This window comes from Acanthisitta chloris, unplaced genomic scaffold (assembly GCF_000695815.1).
Source record: "Acanthisitta chloris isolate BGI_N310 unplaced genomic scaffold, ASM69581v1 scaffold6193, whole genome shotgun sequence".
Classification (NCBI taxonomy): domain Eukaryota; kingdom Metazoa; phylum Chordata; class Aves; order Passeriformes; family Acanthisittidae; genus Acanthisitta; species Acanthisitta chloris.
This window is the reverse complement of record NW_008663171.1, coordinates 1-19,730: the sequence shown is the minus strand read 5'-3', so window position 1 is coordinate 19,730 and position 19,730 is coordinate 1.

Sequence of the window (19,730 nt, the reverse complement as noted above, 5' to 3'; positions counted from 1 at the left end):
GAAGGAAACTACTGTTTCAAAATACAAAGGTGCTCGAGAGTTTAACTAAAAAAGTGATTTTCATCTTAAACTTGGTGTAATCTTCTGTCAGGAGAAATGTTAATTTTGATGTAATATTCACCTCCTTTTCACAACGCAGTTACATATAAAGCTAGCAGAATCCTTCAAAGGCTGAAACAAAAATGCTTGTGAATAAAAAATGTCTTTGTGATATTTGAACGTTGGTTTCCAAGGGTATTTTGCATGATGATGATGCTGTTATAGTTTATCAGTTTGTTTTCTTTGATGGTAGAGTATAGTTCATTGAAAGGTAACTGAGTGATTCTTTTATTGTGTGAGAAACTGAACATTGCAATGTGTTGCAATCAAATCATATTAAATTATATTATGAAACAGAGCTCTGAATATACTGTGCAATGGAAAAGCTGAGAAAATAGGGTAAATATAGCTATCTTAACAAAAGGGTTGAGTTGGATTTTTTACAGAATAGTGATCTCACATGAAAATCTGTGTACAGATATTTTAAGTATATAAAAATCAGATTGAACACATTTATTTTTGGAAGTATATGTTCTCTAAGGTTCATATCAGGTTCCCCCTTTGTTTCCTTCATAAAAAAACACCCCTAAGGTTAAAACTTCTGCTGTTGCTATTTCTTATTGAAAATAGCATCATTTAACAGCAAAACGTCCTGGTTGCTGCGATTAGAAAAAACTATAAGCAAATGGGGAGCCTTGAATCTATATGTATGCACATTGATACTTGATTGTGAATAATAATTCTCGAAGTTGTTTTTATACAACCTCATTGGTGAGACAGATTGGTGCAGTACCTGGCCATATTACAGTGTAGCATAGTGTAGATGCGAAATATGATTTGCGCTTTTTTTTCCTTTTTTCCTAGTTTTCAGAACTAAACAGTATTGCAAGACAGCTAAACCAATGAATGTGCACCTCTGCTGGTATTGTACAGTTCTGCTAACAACTGCAATATGCAAATATTAACATGGCAGAATACACTAGCTCTTTAAAACAAAACAAAAAAAAATAAGAAAATGCAAACGCGTTAGTATGTATATGCTGGCAATGGATTGATATCATTTTGATCATGCCAAAAGCTTAAGAAAATGATTGGGCATGCATTAATATCCTATGAAAACTGAAGAAGCTACTCAAAGCCATGGCATGGCTTAAATGATCAGATGTCTACTGTAGTTGTACTCATGGCTGGTTCATTGTTTCTCATGTACCTTGGCTCCAGCTATGTATTTTCTCACGTTTGGGAATACAGTGAGCAAAAAAATAATTAAATCCTGACCTTCTGTTTAGTGATCAGATTTAGTTTTTATTAAGAAAAATTATCTCTAGTAATGTCATGGGGTTCAAAGTACAATTAATGGTGTGGGATGACTTCAGGTCCTCCTCAGAGAAGGTGAGCTAATGTTGGTAATGTAGGTGAAGATAAACTTGGAGCTCTTCTTCCAGTCATATTGCTGCACTTCTCTTCACCCTATCACCAGTTACCACCTAATAGAAAAACTGGTTTGAGTCTTTCTAATGCCAAGACTGCATCCTGTATTTTTCCTTAACGTGGCCAATTGACACTTTATGGGAGGAACAAGTTTTGTAGGATTAGGCCAATACTAACTGCACTCACAGCTTTTACTCTAAGGTTACTTCGAATACACATTAGTTTGCATTTTGCTCTTTTATTATTCTTGAAGGATTGTCAGTGTAATAAGTTCTCTAGCGTTTCCACTTAGTAGCCCAAAAGAAACTCTTCATGGACAAGTTGCATTATTTACCATTTTAAGACACTCTGCTTATGCTGGTAGGACATCTTTGGAATTACTTAATAAACATTTGATTAGAGTTGGTAGGCAGAAAGAAAGATGGCACAAAGTTGTGCTGCCATGGAAAACATCTGTGGCTCTTGCTCTCATCCCACTTCCCTTAGAGTGCTCAAATGAAAAGGAGGGAGAAGCCAATGCCACGCAGACACAGAGCCCTCTTGGGTGATCCAAAGAGGAAAATGTCCTTTGTTCCTCTCCTCTGTTTCTGTAAAAACATTGAACCTTCCAGTCATTACACCTGTCGGGTTGAAAGCTCAGGATCTGGCCCTCCCAGGGATCTCAATACTTTGAAAAGTAATGAGTATTTTAAAGAGTTTAAAATTATATATGATAATATAACCAAGTGATGGCTAAGATTTTTTTTCTGAAATACAGTGCCCTGATACCTGCAATTGAAAACACATATAGAAAATGCAATGTGAACTACTTCAGCTCTCTCAAAATGTCTGATTGGAATAACTGGCATGAATAAATACGAATCCTCATGCAGAAGAGTATCTTTACTCTCACCTAATGCATGGCAGTCATCTTCTCTTTGGGAGAAGAATCTTATCCTTGGCTTTAAATTGAGGTATTTTCAAAGTACAATCTGTTGGGAAAAGTTGAGTTTTTTAAGGCCAGATAAAAAAGCTTCTGTTGATGTTTGCTCAAATCCTTTAAGTAGCACTAAGGGAACTGTTGGGACTGGTTCAGTTTACACAGAAGTCACGCAGAGTATTGTATGTCTGACAAATAACCACCATTAAAGTTGTTGCAGCATGGTACTGTGCAAAAAAAACCCACCATGATTTGAGGACTTCACATGAAACATTTCTTTCTAGTTTTTCAGTTAAACAACCAGCATTACTGCCAATACACTGACCGTGGTCCATATTTGTAACAGGTTTTTAACATGACATAGCAGGTTTGATTGACAAGATTTTTAGGTCCTGTACCTTTAAAGACTTTAGTATGATCTTTTTTCATGTTTCTAATGCTTGAGGCTTTACTGCTTAACTTGACAAAAAGAAACAGTGTTGCTGCCATTTGTAAGTTTTCCTACAATGTTCCTTTTACTAACTTAAAAACTGGCCTTACTGATTTCAAATAGGCAGTATCCCTTTTAAGTGACCTTTGCAACCCAAGTGTTACTTGCTGTGGTTGAGAGTTTTTTGGTGTCACCGAAGAGACATTAAGACCTTTTGTTCCCATTAACACATAAGCTCAGAAAACATGCTTAGGATGACTTAATTCCAAAACACAACCTCAGTCCCAGTGTCCCTGAAAATTCAGATATTAGCACACTGGTTATTAAGAAAGATATTAATGCCTACAAGGCATTGCAATGGGTGTTTTTGGAATGTCAGCTGAAGGTGAAATCTTAAAAACTCCTTCCTTAGGATAAATTTTACCCTAGCTTCATCAGACATCCAAGCCTTTAACAAAGGCCAGATTTATGATTATTTTGTTCATACCACAATGTTAATATTGTTAATACTCATATTGTACACTATTGTAAAAAGATTAAAACAAAGTGTCTGCAAACAATTCAAGAATTTTGAAAAGTTAGCCTCACCCTTTTCCCAGCTACTTGCATCTGTCCTATTTATGGTTTAAAAGACAAACATCATCTTGAAGAAATAATTTCACTGAGGCTAAAGGGATACTGTCTTGTTCAGATGCCATGAACTAGCGATTGTGATCTGACAAAGCTGTCTTCTCTTCTTGTGTTGTATGGAATGTCTGGATCATGCTTTCTGGGATATTTTTATTGAAATGCTCAGTGTGCGTTTCTGCAAAAAAAAGACTTGGTTGCTCTTAAAAGTCAAGCAGGTCTTTCTCCCTTTTCTTGTGTTCTCTTGACACTTTTGTGGAACTTGACAAGCCTGGAAAAAAAAATAATTTTTTTGTAAAAATTTGTACAATAATGTTATAAAAAGTTTATAATCCTAGAACTGTTGTGTTAATTCTTGTGCAAAAACAGTATATTCAGAATAAAAGTTTATCATTTAAAATCAACAGCTATTTTGATCGTGCACTCTGTATAATAAAAATGTGTAAATAAGAGCCTACATTATTCGCTATGTAATATTTCTGAGTTTGCTATGTAATAGAATAAATGACTAGAGGGAATGGACATAAACTGAGAGGGAATAGGTTGCCCAGGTAGGTGGTGGAGTCACCATGCCTGGAAGTGTTTAAGAGGTGTCTGGATCTAGCACTGGAGGATATGGTTTAGGGGTTACAGCAATGACAGATTAATTCATAGAATCATAGAATCAACTGGGTTGGAAAAGACCTCCAAGATCATCCAGTCCAACCCTACCGTGGTCACTAGCCCATGGCACTAAGTGCCACATCCAGTCTCAGCTTGAAAACCTCCAGGGATGGTGAATCCACCACCTCCCTGGGCAGCACATTCCAATGCCTGAGCACTCTCTCCATAAAAAAATCTCTTCCTAATGTCCAATCTAACCCTCCCCTGGCAGAGCTTGAGTCTGTGCCCTCTTGTCCTGCTGCTGGTTGCCTGGGAGAAGAGACCAACCCCCACCTGACTCCAACCTCCTGTCAGGGAGTTGCAGAGGGTGAGAAGGTCAGATATACTTCTGAGTTTTCTATGTAGCTGCACCTAAGTGTCTGAAAGACAGTGAAGACAGTGAATTAACTCAGTTCTTACTGATCAGAGGAAGATGCGTAGCAATCCCTAATTTCTCTTTCATTTGGGACTCTGAAAATTTTTAAAAGGTGCAAAAAAAATCTAACCAATGAAAACTGAGAGTCTGTAAAGCTCTCAGTAAAATAAGCAAAACTCTGCAAAGCATCTGAAATCCCCCTGTTGTCCTGAAACAATTGCTTTTGGAAGGGTTGCTGCTTACTAACTTGTTAACAGGGATGAAGTCCACGTGTTCATTCACATGGAGAAGCAGAATAAAATCAGATGGCTCAGGTGAGTCCTGCCCAAGATGTTGTCCCACCTCTGCCATTCACATGGAGAAGCAGAATAAAATCAGGTGGCTCAGGTGAGTCGTGCCCAAGTTGTTTACCCACCTCTGCCCAAGGTTGCTGCATGATTTATGAATCAGCTTCTGCACTGCTGCTGTTCCCAGCTAAGCATTCTATTCAAAGTGGTTCTTTGTACCTTACTAAACAGGTTTGGGGTGTTCAGGAGATTCTTCACTAGGTTTTCAGCCTTCCTGCAGTGGCACTGGCAATCTCCACCAGAAATGCAGGGCAGAGGGCTGCAAGTGGCATCTGCTTTAGAAGCCTGATTTTAATCCTTGACTGCTATGTGTCACAGCCCAGAGAGAATGGCAGTGGTAAAATGCTGATGGATTTACTGAATCCCTGAGGAGTAGATAAGAGAATAAGAAATTAAATGCAGATTCTAATGCTGCAAAGTAACAGATTCCCCAAGTAGAAATGCTACAAAGCAGTGAATGACACTGTGCATCAGCATCCAGAGGTTACTGGCCTCAAGTAGATCAGACATAGCTCCTTAGTACATGATTACCCCCACGTGCTAAACTCATTGTAGCATGTTTTCTCTATGCTGACTGCCATTGAGATGTAGAAATAAATAAAACCTCAAAAACCCTTCCTGGTATAGGTTTGGTTTAAATTCAGTATTGCAACAGAGTCATCATCAAGTGCAGAAACCAACACTCTTGGAAAACACAAGGTTGCCCTTCCTCACTATTGGAACTTGAAAGCATCTTTGGCTTCCTCTGTTTGATATGGGAATGGCTGCACTGCAGTGAGATATTCTATACTCATCCCTCATGCAAATCAAACCAGAAAGCACTTGACCTGTCATCTTGTATTATTTTGAGAGATGACTTCACGTTATCCAATGCAGCTCTGGTGCTGCTAACCATCTGCAGAAATCAAGATGTTATATAATGTGGATGTTATTAAAAACCCTTCGCTGTCACGTCTATTAGTCCAGTGCTCCTTGTCATGCTCAGCTGAACAAAATGCACACCCTAAATGGCACATTTCCTCTGCCTATTGCAAAAGACATTGGAAAAAAGTCTTTCCAGTAGTCTATTAGGAGCTTTTGGTCCCAAAGTGTATATGGGGGAGGAGGGAAGGAAATGAAACTTTCAGAAGAATTATTTAATCTAAATTCTAACTGCATTTCTTCTAAAAGTTATATATATATAATAATTTCTCTCTTTTCCTGATTGAGGATAGCTCTGCCAGGGGAGGTTTAGGTAAGATATGAGGAAGAGATTTTTTCTGGAGAGAGTGCTCAGGCATTGGAATGTGCTGCCCAGGGAGGTGGTGGATTCACCATCCCTGGAGGTTTTCAAGCTGAGACTGGATGTGGCACTTAGTGCCATGGGCTAGTGACCACGGTAGGGTTGGACTGGATGATCTTGGAGGTCTTTTCCAACTTGGTTGATTCTATGATTGTATGATCACATACTCAGGAGCTGACCTTTCCTTTTGAAATCTGGTTTAGAAACCCAGACACCTTTAAGTGAAGTCTCCCTTTCTTATAGAGCACCCACATTTCTCTTTCTTTTGGGGTTTTGGACCTCTTTTTTTCTCTCTGGGTCTTAACAAGTACTTTCTTGACTAGATCCTCAGTATACAACCCAAATTGTGTAGAACAGCTGTTTGAACTCCTGATATGTGTTTCCCTGGAGGAAATGGAAAACATTTGTGATTTGTCTCACCTGAGTCTCATTGCCTACAGTTAACCATAAGCTCATTCTGCAGCAAACAGAGCTTAGTATCTGGCTACTCATGCTGCTGGTCCTGCCTGGGCTTTGACCATCTGCCTTAATGACTGAAAGGTAAACTCTTGAAAAAGACTTTTCTACTGCTGTTTTAGTTGTATGTCTTTCCAAAGAGAGGAATTATCTTATTAAGTAAAAGCTGCATCTGCTACTTCATCCATTACTTTCATGTTTGGTTATTTTTTTATGGGCTCTTAGTGCTGCTAGTTTCTGACAGCTGTTTTGAGAAGGGAATATGAAATATTGGACTTCAGTGATATTTACTCTCCCTTTTCAAGAAAAATCTTTCAATTATTTTTTCTTTTCAGCCACTGAATTAGTTGTTTCATAAACAAAACAAAACACATGGAATTGGGAATGGAATCTCACTCAGAATTTCCATTTTAACTTTTGTGGCTTTAACCCAAGCTCTTCTTGTAACCCAGAGTCTTGTGATCTCAGCCTCCATTCTGTGGCTTCATTATTAAAAAATAAATTTTTGGAGCTTTGTAATGCACACACACAAACTATGGAAAGGGTAATTAACATGCTTGGAATACTGACTAATAGCACAATGTTTTGGCATGTGTGGTTAGCATGTATTATTCCTGTTAGCTATTTTGAGAGTACAAGCAATTACTGCTCATTACGGTATGGGTTAGTCAGTTTGCCATACAAGCTTTGGTATTTTCAGGAATTAATTAGCTCTAAGAGAAAATTGCAGATGCTGAGGGTCTGCTCTGCCTAGAAAGATACTGCAATGCCTAATTTCAAGTGGGCTAGAAGTCAGATATGTTCTCATGTCCTGCTAACCTGTAGTGTGCACAAAAGATAAGACTCCATATCACTGTAGGATTTGGTTTTGACATCTTTTGGGAATTACAGTCTGGGAAATAACAGGCAGGAAAACTTTGAGAACCTGAGGGTAAATTGTATGCAGTGGGATTGACTAGGTGAGCACCCTGTGCATGTTCCTGGGCTGAGCAGTGGAGATCCATAGACATGGAGAAGGGAGAGCTGTTCTGATGACCAGCCACTGGGAGACTGTTTGTAGTGATATTTCCATACATAACCTTTCTGTTGAAACTGAGGCATGAGGATGCTAAATCCAGAGAAAAACAGGCCAAGCAGTGGAGACACATTAATTGAAAACTTGAATCTTGGATCAAGTTAATTCCTAGGATCAAGGCCGGGGCTTAGTAAATTCCACTTAAGGCAAGGCAGATGTGAAATTTAGGCTCTTGACTACCAGAGAATGATACAGACAAAGTGAAAGAGAAGCCAAACTTCAGCTTCTGAGCAACTCGTTTGGTGGCTTTGGTTGGAGCACAATCTGGGCCAATGCCAAATTCCTTCCAAAGTGGAAGGGAGTTTGTGCTGATGGGGAAGGGGATGTTGCTCATCTTTTGCATCATGTGCTTCCACTTACAGGGCTTGTCTGAAAAGTGTAAAATCTGCTTCTAATCTTTCTTTAGTCTGAGGATATCTACAGGAGAGGGAATCTGAGAGTCAGGAATGAAATCTAGCCTACAAGTTAGGTGGCTACTTTGAATGGTCTTGCAGTCAGTGTTGAAGAAATGCCTGCAGTAAAGAGCAAGCAGGTTTAATCCTTTATTTTACTCTCTTTTTTTATGTTTTATAAATCTTATTATACTGTTATGGAATAATAAGAAATGAAGAGACAGGTAGAACTTGCAGATCTAGAGAGTTCTGGAACACTAAATTATTTCTACCTTTGTGTGAGATATCACAGTTTTGTGCACTTAGGATCCCAAAGTTTGACTAAATCATGTTTTAGTTCTTATGTACTATGATTTGGGATTCTGAAGCTAAACAATGTTTCTGGGACATTTCTGAGTATGGTACTTATGTCATTAATCACTTGAGTATTCTTTTTCTGATTTTTTTACATGTATGTCCCATTCTAATCTAGCAAGTTATACAGTGTCAAGCTTGAAAACAAATCCTTATCTTTCAATGAATGGAAGTTCTCCCCATCCATGAGGAAAACAGTTGTGTTTAAATCTAATCACTCAGGAATAGGAAGTAAGATTGAGCCTCAGCTTTGGTTTCCATAGATCATTTTATAGCTTGGAACACGCCTTGCTCATCGATTCAGCCAAAAATTCCATAACCACTTGTTATGGTATCCAACTTTGCATAACCCTGTGGCTGAGGCAGTAGCATGGAAGAACAGTGGTGACAGATTGATTGTATTTCAGCTGGACACTGCTTTAACTCTCAGCTTATGGTGCAGTATAGAAAGTTTCCTATTCTCAAACCTGATTTACTGTGCAACCAGAACTGTGAGAGCCAAGAGAAAAGTAAATTGTAACTACATCAGCCTGAAAAGAAGGCACAACAGCCTGCAAAGAAGGCACATGTGGCACCACAGCAGTGCCTACTTCTCTCCCTGAAGTGCACCCACCAGGCTGAAATGATTGCCAGGCAATGCCAGCACTGCCTGGTGGTTTCCTGGGAGTGCTGGGAAAAGCTGTGCACCTAAGTGGAACAAACTGGTGTATCTGTTCCTCTGTCTCCTTCTATTAACAGCAGGAAATTCAATGAGCTACATAATCTCTGAATGTTCAGATACCCTAAATCTCACTGAGGAAAATCGTAAGTCAGAGAGAACAGCTTTCAAATGCTTCCACACCTCTTGGGAAATTTAAGTGTTGCGCTAAGATTTTGAGGTATTAAGATTTTTTGGGGGGGAAGTATGCACATGGACATCAATATTTTTATGCCTTTTGCATACTACCCATGGGCTTCTAGCAACCTGCCAATGTGCTTTGTTTTCCAAGGTCAAAGAGCCCCACTGTGCCTTTCTCTGGCAGATGACATGCATAAAACTCTGCTTTAAAGCAGCTTGCATGCAAGGCCTCCTTTGCAGAGCGTGAAGGAGAACCTAGAGTGTGATATTTGATCTTTTAGAATCTCTAGTTGAGTGAAAAGTCTTAAATAGAAACTGGTTTTCTTCTGAATGAAAACCTATCCTGGGCACAGATAGGCACCTTTATTGTTTCCAGAAGAAGTTGTCTCGTGTAAGTGGATATTCTGTTACTAGAGAGCTTTTTTTTTTTTCTTTTCTTTTTAATAGCTTAAATAGCCATTTTAAAATAACAGAATAGTGTGGAATGCTGTGTTTTACAGCTCGGCTGTATTCACTCTGCTGTAACTAACCCTGGAACACCTTCACCAGAGCTGAGGATTTTTGCCTGCAATTCAGCTGATTTGCACAGTCCAGTAGGTTCCAAAATCAAGTTCCAAAACAGGGCAGATGACAGTGGTAACAGTGGAATAATTTTGTTTGGTTGCTTTTTTGTTTTTTTCCCCCCACTAAACCCACCCACCCATCCAGAACATTCAAATAGGAAATCCTTTGAAAAGGTCCAAAAAATATGCATGAGTGAATTGATTGTCATTAGGAAACACAGTATCTGTCATTGTTTCTGCACTTTGCTTTGTTTTGTTTTGTTTTCCCAAAGTTTAGGATGTGTGTGTAATGAACCTGTAACAGAAAAAAAAAAAAGCCTAGCTCCTTCAATTTGAAGTGCAACATGAACTGAGTGTTCCACAGGATATAAGCTCTCTCTAATAGATACAGAACCTTTAATTAAAACTATAGGGAATTTAATAGTTGCAGCTTTATAGGTTATCATACATACTTAGCTTTAATTCTTGATGAAATTCAATTCAAAGTTCCTGCACTAAATAGATGTTTTCAATTCTGAGCAAATCAGAAACCCAGAGTGGTTCAATCAGGAGTATATCACTCTATATATGCATTTCACACCCTACAACTGCCTGAGAGGAGGTTGGAGCAAGGTGAGGGTTGAGCTCTTCTACTAGTAGCAAGTGACAGAGGGAGAGATGGTCTCAAGTTGTGTCAGAGGAGGTTTAGATTGGTTATTAGGAAAAGGTCAGATGAACTTCACAATTAAAGAGACAAATAAATAAATTTGAAAAGTGTGTCTAGAGTGTCTGGATATAGTTTTGCATGGAGCAATACAATCATTGCCTGTGACAGGCAATTGCCTTTTGGAAACATTGGGTGGCCTGAAATTACTCTGTTTAGCTTTTACTGATGTAAAAATTATCAACTTCATGACAGCATCTGTTACAAACCCAGAGGTTATTGATGTCCAACTTGCATTTGTGTGAAATAGAACCAGGTGCAGCCTATAAAATGAGCTGAATATTTTTTAAGTGACTTTGCTGGTACTTTCTCTTGTATTTTCTTACAATTCATGATTTATATTCTTAAAGGTGATTTATCTTTCATCTTGGGTTCTACTATTGTTGACTTAACCTTAAGTAAACATGATAGAGCTTGAGAACAAAGGCCATTTGCTGAATGTAAACTTTTTAATGTATATTTCAATGAGTGAAATGAATTAAAATCCGTGGAGTTGTAAATTATGGACATTAGAAGAAAATTTTGTTCTTTCTTTTCTTATTTTTTTTCTCCCAAGAAGGGCAAAGCTGAAATTTTTTTGTCCTTTATATTATACTGCTCTGGATGGCAAAACTATGCCAAATAGTTTAATAACTGATTGTCCTTTTGGCTCAGCAACTGTGACTGATAGAGGTAGAATATATGTAGCAAACTGTGTCTGTCCCTCTTTTGTATTATAGTAGGTGCTAAAATTTAAAGGACACAGGTCTCATCTTCAGTTCTGGTTGTGGAATTTCAAGAAGTATTTGTGCTGAAAGTAGAAATGGTATTTATGGGAAAGATTTCTGAGGTTTCTAGTAGGGCCATCTGGTTGCTCCACCAAACAATCATTGTAGTCAATTGCCTGAAAACCATAGAAGTGAAGCACTTGATATAAATTTAGCACTTGTTTCACTAGATTGCTGAGGGCAACACTGAGCATGCATGAAGCCAAATGTGTGTTTAAATACTTTCACTGGATAAAAGTATTTAACAGCTAATACATTGCTGTCTAGAGTGGGACTTGTGTTATGCTCCTTTTGGAAGGTAATTCACTCTTGAGATACATCTGCTGATTTTGTCTTTCCTACTTTTTTGGGGGGTTGTATAGATTCATGCTTAAAAAAATGGATAAATAATACTGGTTTTAAGAGTGATACTTTAAATTCTCAAAAGAAGCTTCCCCTGTGAGGACAGGCTGAGGAAGTTGGGGATGAACAACTTGGAGAAGAGAAGGTTGTGTGGAGACCTCAGAGCAACTTTTCAATATCTGAAGGGTCTACAAGGAGCTGGAGAGGGATCTGTGTTAGGAACTGCAGTGACAGGACAAGGGGAAATGGGTTCAAACTGATGGAGGAAAGTTTAGGTTAGATATTATGGAAAAAGTTTTTTCCTGTGAGGGTGGTGAGACACTGGCACAGGCTGCCCAAGGAGGCAGTTCTGAGGCTGAGTACTAGTTGCAGTACTTTGGTCCAATAAAAACAAAGTGGTTTTTATTTTTTTATTAAAAAAATATATTGGATAAGTTTGGGATTCTGTGTTCTTCAGTAATTTGATTTTTAGCTTTGAAAGTCCATTTTCTTCCTATTTTTCTATGAAGGAAACCTTAAAAAATAGAAATAAAAGTAAGCTGAGCTCAGCTCCCAGCTGCAGGTTTGTCAAGGAATATTGAGATACTCCTGGTAGGAAAAGATAAATTGGAAAAGTTGTTTTCAGGGTGGAGAGAGGCTTCTCTTGTCTTTCTTTTTTTTTTTTTTTTCCCTCATGCACCTGCACATTCTGCACTGTTTTTTAAGCAGCTATGTTTGGTAGTTGAAGTGTTTCCTGTCACAAAACATGTGTCCCAGCAATCACTAGAAAGTGTGTGTTGCTCAGTGACTCAAGAAGGTTCTCAGAACACTTTTCTAGGAAACAAATTTGATATATTTCATAACTACAGAGCAGAATTTGCAATCAGTGCTAGGAAGACGAATGTATCCTAATGTCAGACATATGGGACTTTTTTTATTGGTGACTTTTTTTCACTGAGATCTATGAAAGAAAATGGATTACTGATAGATTTTTTTTTTTCTTACTCATATCCTTTCTGAATGCCAATACTTGCCTTGCCCTCCATGCAAAATCATAGGCATAAAGTGGACAGAGGTTTTGTTTAAAGAGCAAAGAAGACACAATATGAGCCAGAAACAAGAATGTCATAACAATATGTAAATAAATAAAGGATATATGAGATCAGTATCTTGCAAACATAAGGCACATGAGCATCTTGTGTGAGCTGTCCTGCTGACTTCAGGGGAAAGCTCCTGTGATTTGTGGAATTATCTAAACAAGAATTCTTGCATTAGACACAGGAGTAGCTTGAAAGTACATCATTTGCTTCTTTCTCTTTGAGGAATGTATGTTCTTGCATAAGAGAAATTGAGGTTGAATTTAAGGTCAGAGTATTCCCTTCACTTAAAAGTTCATGCACTGAGATAATAATAATAAAGAAATGAAACTTTTTTCTTTTATACACTTCTGAGCTCATTGCTCCAGGTTCAGGTATCTGCATTTTATCATTCCTTTGGGAGTTATTGCTTTGCACTCCCTGGCAAATGCCAGAGGTCAGGAAAATGTGGCATCAAGTGTCTCATCAGTTTGGAGATCCAACATATTAAACATCAACTTGCTGATATTCTGCTTATGGTTAAATAACAGAGTAGAAATGTTCATACTCAACAGGGGAACTTCAGTGTGTCTCCTCTTCTCACAGAAGTTACCAAACCTTTGTTGATGTTTCCAACACACACAGTAGAGGAGAAAGGCCATTCTTTCTTAAGCATAAAAAATAAATAAATAACCCCACCCAAATTAAACTCAGGCCCCCATAAAATATACCAAAACTCCAAGATGATATTTTGTTATTAAAGCCAGAAAGAACTGTGGCAACAGAGTTATGGGTCTATATAACTTCCCTGGACATCTTTTCAGGAGAACAGTTCCTGATCATCTGTAAGATGATGGTTCTGATAGAATCAACCTACCTCTTGAGGCATGTGTTGATCCTTTTGAGTCCCTTATTGTCTTCCCAGGCCATGCTGTCACTTCTGCCTTTCTTGGTTAAGAAATTATTTCCTTTAGATTAATTAAGGAAATGTGTAGGGTCAACCTCCCCTTTCCTTTCCAGTCCTGTCCTGAGAATTTCTCCTGTTGACAGAAGAGAAAAAGCACATGCCTGTATGTAATAAAAAGTGTTTATTATTCTTGCACCAGCTTAGTGCTTTTGCATAATTTTTTAAAATAATATCAATTGTTTGATCTAACCTGTGCAAATTTGAAGTGGTTTTGTTTTTTTTCTCTTCAGTTCTGGTTGAGGTCTTTATGTCCTTCCTGGTTTTTTATCTATGCTACTAGGTTTTCCCAACTATAACACTAGAGTCAACTGTTCCTAGCAGGGGAAATGTACTGATGTAGGACTTGGAAATGACAGGTGTGAGATTTGTGATTGACTGAGCTCTCATGAGCCATTACCTACAACAAGTCAGTGTTTGCTATAGTCTCCTCATGTCCATAACATCAATAACTTCTGCAGTTCCATCAAAACAGCTTTTGGCATTACAGTTTTGTCTGTAGTGGCTGCTGTAGGGTATATCAGGAGAGGATTGCTCCATGCAGATTAGGAAGGGGGAAAATTCTCCTACCTGAAGGTCTCATCCTGTCTGTAACCAAAATGCCATCTGAATAGAGCAGCAGAGGAGGTCCCAGTCACTTCAGCATTCTCCTAAAGTAACCCAAATCCCTACAGGGCTGCAGTAGGTCAGCAGCAGTTAGTCTGGGGCTCACAACCACAAAAATTCAGCTCTTTTAATTGTGGTGAATGGGAAGTCAGAATTCAATGGTGAGACTAGTTCAGGCAAAAAAAAGCTTACACAGTAAAACAAATTAAAAAATCCTAGATTAGAGGGACATTTCCCCAAGCTATTAGCTATGGCTCACCACAGGCTACAGCCTTGGCTGAAGATACACCTCCACAGTGGGACTGCATGGATAAAGCTGTTTCACCAGGCATGTAGCACCAGCCAAATTCCTAATGTGGGACAATTCTCTAGTTACTCTGTGAGGTTAAAATCAACTAAAGACTGAGGCTGGTGGATGGATCCAGCTGCAAATGCTATTGCAAAGCCCCATGGATGTTCAATAGATGTAACTCTGTATTTCACAGCCTTGATCCCATTTCTAATTACAATCAGCCTAAGGGAAGGAACAAAAGAAACCTAGTGAACAAATGGGCCTAAACCCAACCAGCTGAATATGCATGACCATGTTGCACAAGTGCAGTCTATACAATGCAGGTGACTGACCCAAAAGGTTTATAATCCACTCTCTGGCTTTAAAACGTGTGGGTCACACACTAAGTTCATATTCACAACTTGTCTGAGATAAAATGTGTCTCTCTGAGAATTTGTTGGCGTTTCCACATGGCTAATTATTGCCTTTTTATTTGCTCATATTTTGCATAGGAGTGTAACTTCTCTCCTGTTTGACACTCAGTGCTGAGACAAAGCCCTGCCTGCCCACAGGGCTTGCTGCTTCCATCTACTGATGGAAGGCTCAGTGCCTTCTACTTTATGTTTGTGCTGGAAATATGTAGAACAATTGTCAAGTACACTCACAGGAATCTCCCTAAAAACACTGTTTGGGCCTGAGGCTGAGTCTGCCTAAAAGACAACAAGAAGGGCTGGGAGATGATATTAAACTGTTGTGGCAGAGATGGTGTCCATTCACCTCCCCCAGGTATTATGAACAGGAAAGGTTAAGCAGACAGCTCAGCTCAGTCACTTCAGATGTGAGTGGTAGGAATAAATACTTGTGGTGTGGCATCCATACTGATGTGTTGCTGACTTCAGGCAAGCTGCAGTGGATGTTTCTGAGAGCTGTGAGCTGCTCTGAGCATGGTACAGGCTGGAATGCTGCATGAGCAGCTCAGCCACATCCCAAAGTGGGTGCAGACTCAAGTTTGTCTTATTGCAAATGACTAACTTGGGTTGCCACGAGGCAGGATTTGGAAACCAACATCTCAACACTGCTGGAAGAAAAGGCAAGTCACAAAATTGTGAGTGCCATTTCATTTATTCCAAGTGCTTCATTCTTGAGGAGCCAAAAGCTCTTAATAAGCTAAATCCATGTCAACAGGTTCAGCCTTAATCCTCCAGCAGTGTCAGCATGGTACCTGTACCAAGAAAGGAAGAGTCAGTCATTAAAGGTGCAAACATTCCTCACACAAAAACAGTGCCCTGGTGACTCTGAAGTGTTTATGCCAGAGAGTATAAAAGGAAATATGTTTGTATGGATAGGGAAAGGAAAAAGGGCTTGACAGCTCATCCGACAATTATCCAATTCAACAGGAACACAGAGACCCTTGGTATAAATCTTTATAACTTTGTTGAAGTCTATGCTTAGCTGCATCACGACTCATGACTCTTACTCATGATTTTGATTTTGAAGTAACAGCTCAGCAATCCTTTAGCTTTCTCATTTCAGATTACCAGGCTGCAAAGCCATTGAAACTTCCTATAAGCTCTGGAAAAAAAAATAAAAATTAAATCAGTTTTTAAAGCTAGGCCATTGGTTTTCTATGTGCGCAGGGTTTTTTTGACTGAGAAAAAAAATGAAAGCTAAAAGGATAATTTGATTGCTTTACTGCATATTTTGAATTGAAATTGAGTGTGGGCTTTTAAAATGCAAATTCAATAAACCAGTGCTTAGATACACACAGTCTAGTTTACAGCTGCTTCTAATGTTAACCATTTATGCTGTAAATAGCATGAAGCTGAGAAAGGCAAATTGGGTGATGTTCAACCATGATATAAGGACAGAATTTTGGCTTCTGTTGCCTTGGAAAAATATCTTTGCTTAAATAAATTCAGGTGTCTATACCTTTGGCAAAATTGAACCATGTACTAGAAACTTAGCCAAAATTTTCCAGAAGTTAGAAAGGCTGAGCATTTGGTTTGATTTGAGCTGTGAGTAAAGCTTAGCTCTGAAGTTTGTGTCTCTGCCAGGAACCATGCAGGTTTCTATTGAATCCTTTAATTATATTTTACAGAAAAATATTTGCTCTAGAGTCTCTTCCAAAATTGAATACCCATTGGAAAAAGTGCCTTTTCATGTTTATTCTTCAAATTAATTACTTAATTATGAACTAAGTGGAGGAAAACCTTGAGAATCCTGAATATTTGGTCATTAGGACTCCCCATGTAGCTACACTGCCCACATGTCTAGAAGTTGCCTACAGCTGCTTTTTTCCTCAAAGGTCCATATTCCATAGTCATATGCACAGTCCAAAGCTGATCTGAGTAGACTAAAGCAGTACACAGTGTCAGGCTGTCAGATTAGGAGTCCTGGGAGATGTTTTGCAGAGCTTTCTCACCAACAACCTGACAACACCTATGTCAGAACAATTCTACACAGCAAGAGGCACCAGTTGTGTGAAGTACTTGGGAATTCACCTCCTTTTTTTCTGGCTATCAGCTGCTATCACAACCTATTCCTTCCTGTTTGAAAAAGAAAAAGATGTTCCAGGTAATAACACTTATGCTCTATGCAATCAGTCATAAAGGGAATTATATTCTGGAATGTCACAGATTATGTAATGTCATGCTTTAATTGGATGCCATGTCCTATACTGCCTGCAGTCCAAAGATGTCAACTTTGCCTAAACCTTTTGAAATACAGAAAGAATGAGATGGGAAATAGCAAGAATAAATAGCAGGTTTATGAGGTAGAATGAGAAAGTGGTTTTTAGCAGGGAACAGTGGAGCCAGGGATGGATAAGGGTGATGGAGATGAATAGGTATTTTGTAGGAGCTTTCTTTTCCTTGAAGGGACTTGTTTAAAGGCACACATTATACCACTGAAATGTTTTTATGCTAGAGCTCGTTGAATGACTGCAAAGACTGATGCCATTACAAATACAACACTTACTTTCCAAGGAAAGTGCAATGAAATGGCATCTGAGTGAGGCAGAGCCTTGCAGAGAGGATCAAGACACTGAGAACGTAGGGGTTTCTTTTTTAAAAGAGATAAGACAAGCCATGGAAAACATCTCAATGCCATACAGCTGCTTTGATTCCTTTCTGAGATGTCTGATTCTGCCTTTCCACTGCTTAATCAGAGACACTTACTTTCCAAGGAAAGTGCAATGAAATGGCATCTGAGTGAGGCAGAGCCTTGCAGAGAGGATCAAGACACTGAGAACGTAGGGGTTTCTTTTTTAAAAGAGATAAGACAAGCCATGGAAAACATCTCAATGCCATACAGCTGCTTTGATTCCTTTCTGAGATGTCTGATTCTGCCTTTCCACTGCTTAATCAGAGGGTCCCTTTCTGAGATGTCTGATTCTGCCTTTTTACTGCTTAATCAGACTTTCAGGTCTCTAAGAGTTTCCTGTCTACAAAGAAGTGAGAGTAGCATCCCTATTATTTCTTTTCTTGGCTTTCCCCTTCCCTTCCATTTTCTTTTCCTGTCCAATTTCCCATCTTTAAAATGGGGATTCTTTTTTTTTTTTCCTTTCAAAGAAGTACCAAAGAAAAGCTGAGAAGCCTTGTAATGTAAAAGCAGAAATTTGGATCCATTTTGCCTAACTTTTTGTGTCTGAATTCGTGATGTCTGTTGTTGAGCCCTATACTTGGTTTTCTGTCTCTGATGGACCAAAGTGGTGGTCTCACAGTGAAGGTTTCACTACAGTTTCCTAGTGTAGTGGTCAGACTAATCCCATGTAGTGTGCTTGGTTCTGTCACAGATCCCTTGGAGGTTCTTTGACCAAATATCTCATCATTTCATGTCCATTCCTCATGTATAAGCCACTCACTGATCACACAAGTTTTGCTCCCCTGTGCCTGACTCCTCTATTGGACTGGAGGTTGGCCAGGGCAGGTGAATGTCTTCTATTAAATGGAAACACAATCCATTTTGACAGTAATTTGTAATGTCATACTATTGATTCAATAATATTCTTTAAAAGGCCTTGAAGAGGTGAAGTGCTGAGAATGAGGCAAAGTTGAAATATTGAGAAAAAACAAAGATATGTGTTGTACAGAGATGGTGAAAGAATCCTCTTGGGGAAGTGCAGGTCAGTGTTTGTGCAGTTCTGGGATCAAAGAAGTGTAACCTTTAGTCCATCTTCATGGTAAATATCTTCAGGTCTACATAGTATCTGACTCCTAAGAATCTTTGTCCTTCCTCAGTGGAAATGAGTAGGTACTTAAAAATATGAATTATTGAATTCTGAAAAGATATTCCAGGCAGGAAAGCTAAAACCTATTAAAACAGAAGAGTGCAGCCCTCTGTGGTTCTGACATTTCCAAAGGTTTGGAATTTATTAAGATAACAAGGTAAATCCTTCTGTTTTCCAGAAAGGAACAGATCTCCCAACCAACAATAAATTAATTTTCTTAATTTTTGCGGATGGACATAGAACTTCTCTTTTCCTTCTTCAAAATCCAGCATTCAAAACCTGCTTGGTTTGTCAAAGATTTATTTATCTTTGGATGTGCATGAAGCACTGTCTTGCCAGGACCTGAATAATTTAGAACAGGACAAAAACACATGTGGGATTTCTACTTTAATCAATGTCAGCTTTGTATACCCTGCAACGGGATTTTCCAAGGGTTAATATATATATTATACATTGTCATTGTTAATTTCTTCTCCATACAAATAAGATAACATTTCTACTGAAGTGAGGTCCAGATGGCACTCCAAGCTTATAGCTCTCTAATATTTTTTACCCTTAAGTCTTCCTAGTACCTTTAGTAAGAAATTATGAAGATTAGATGTAAGTTCCAAAAGCAACTAAAAACAACCAAAGAAAACAAAAACCACTGAACTTTCCTCTTATTGTTTTCTATCAATTAAGTTATAAAGAGTACCAATTAATGGAGCTGCTGATATAAGTCTGAGAGTTTATAGATCTCTGTTCTTTGTGAGGGGAACCCATGGATACAGAGATTAGGGAAGTTCACACCGGGTCATGGATCATGGACACTTTTTCAGGAAAAAAACTTTCTAGATTCCATTTCTTTAGTACCTTTCACAATCAGGATGTAGTGTAAGGTGTTCAGGATAATTTGGAATTAAGTTGGGTCCTCAAACACCTCAAGAGTTTCAGTTTCTCCAGAATTAATCATAGTAAATGATCATCAGTGGATGGTGGCTTTGGATTTAGGGCTTGGATAGCAATCCCAGGCACAGCTACAGG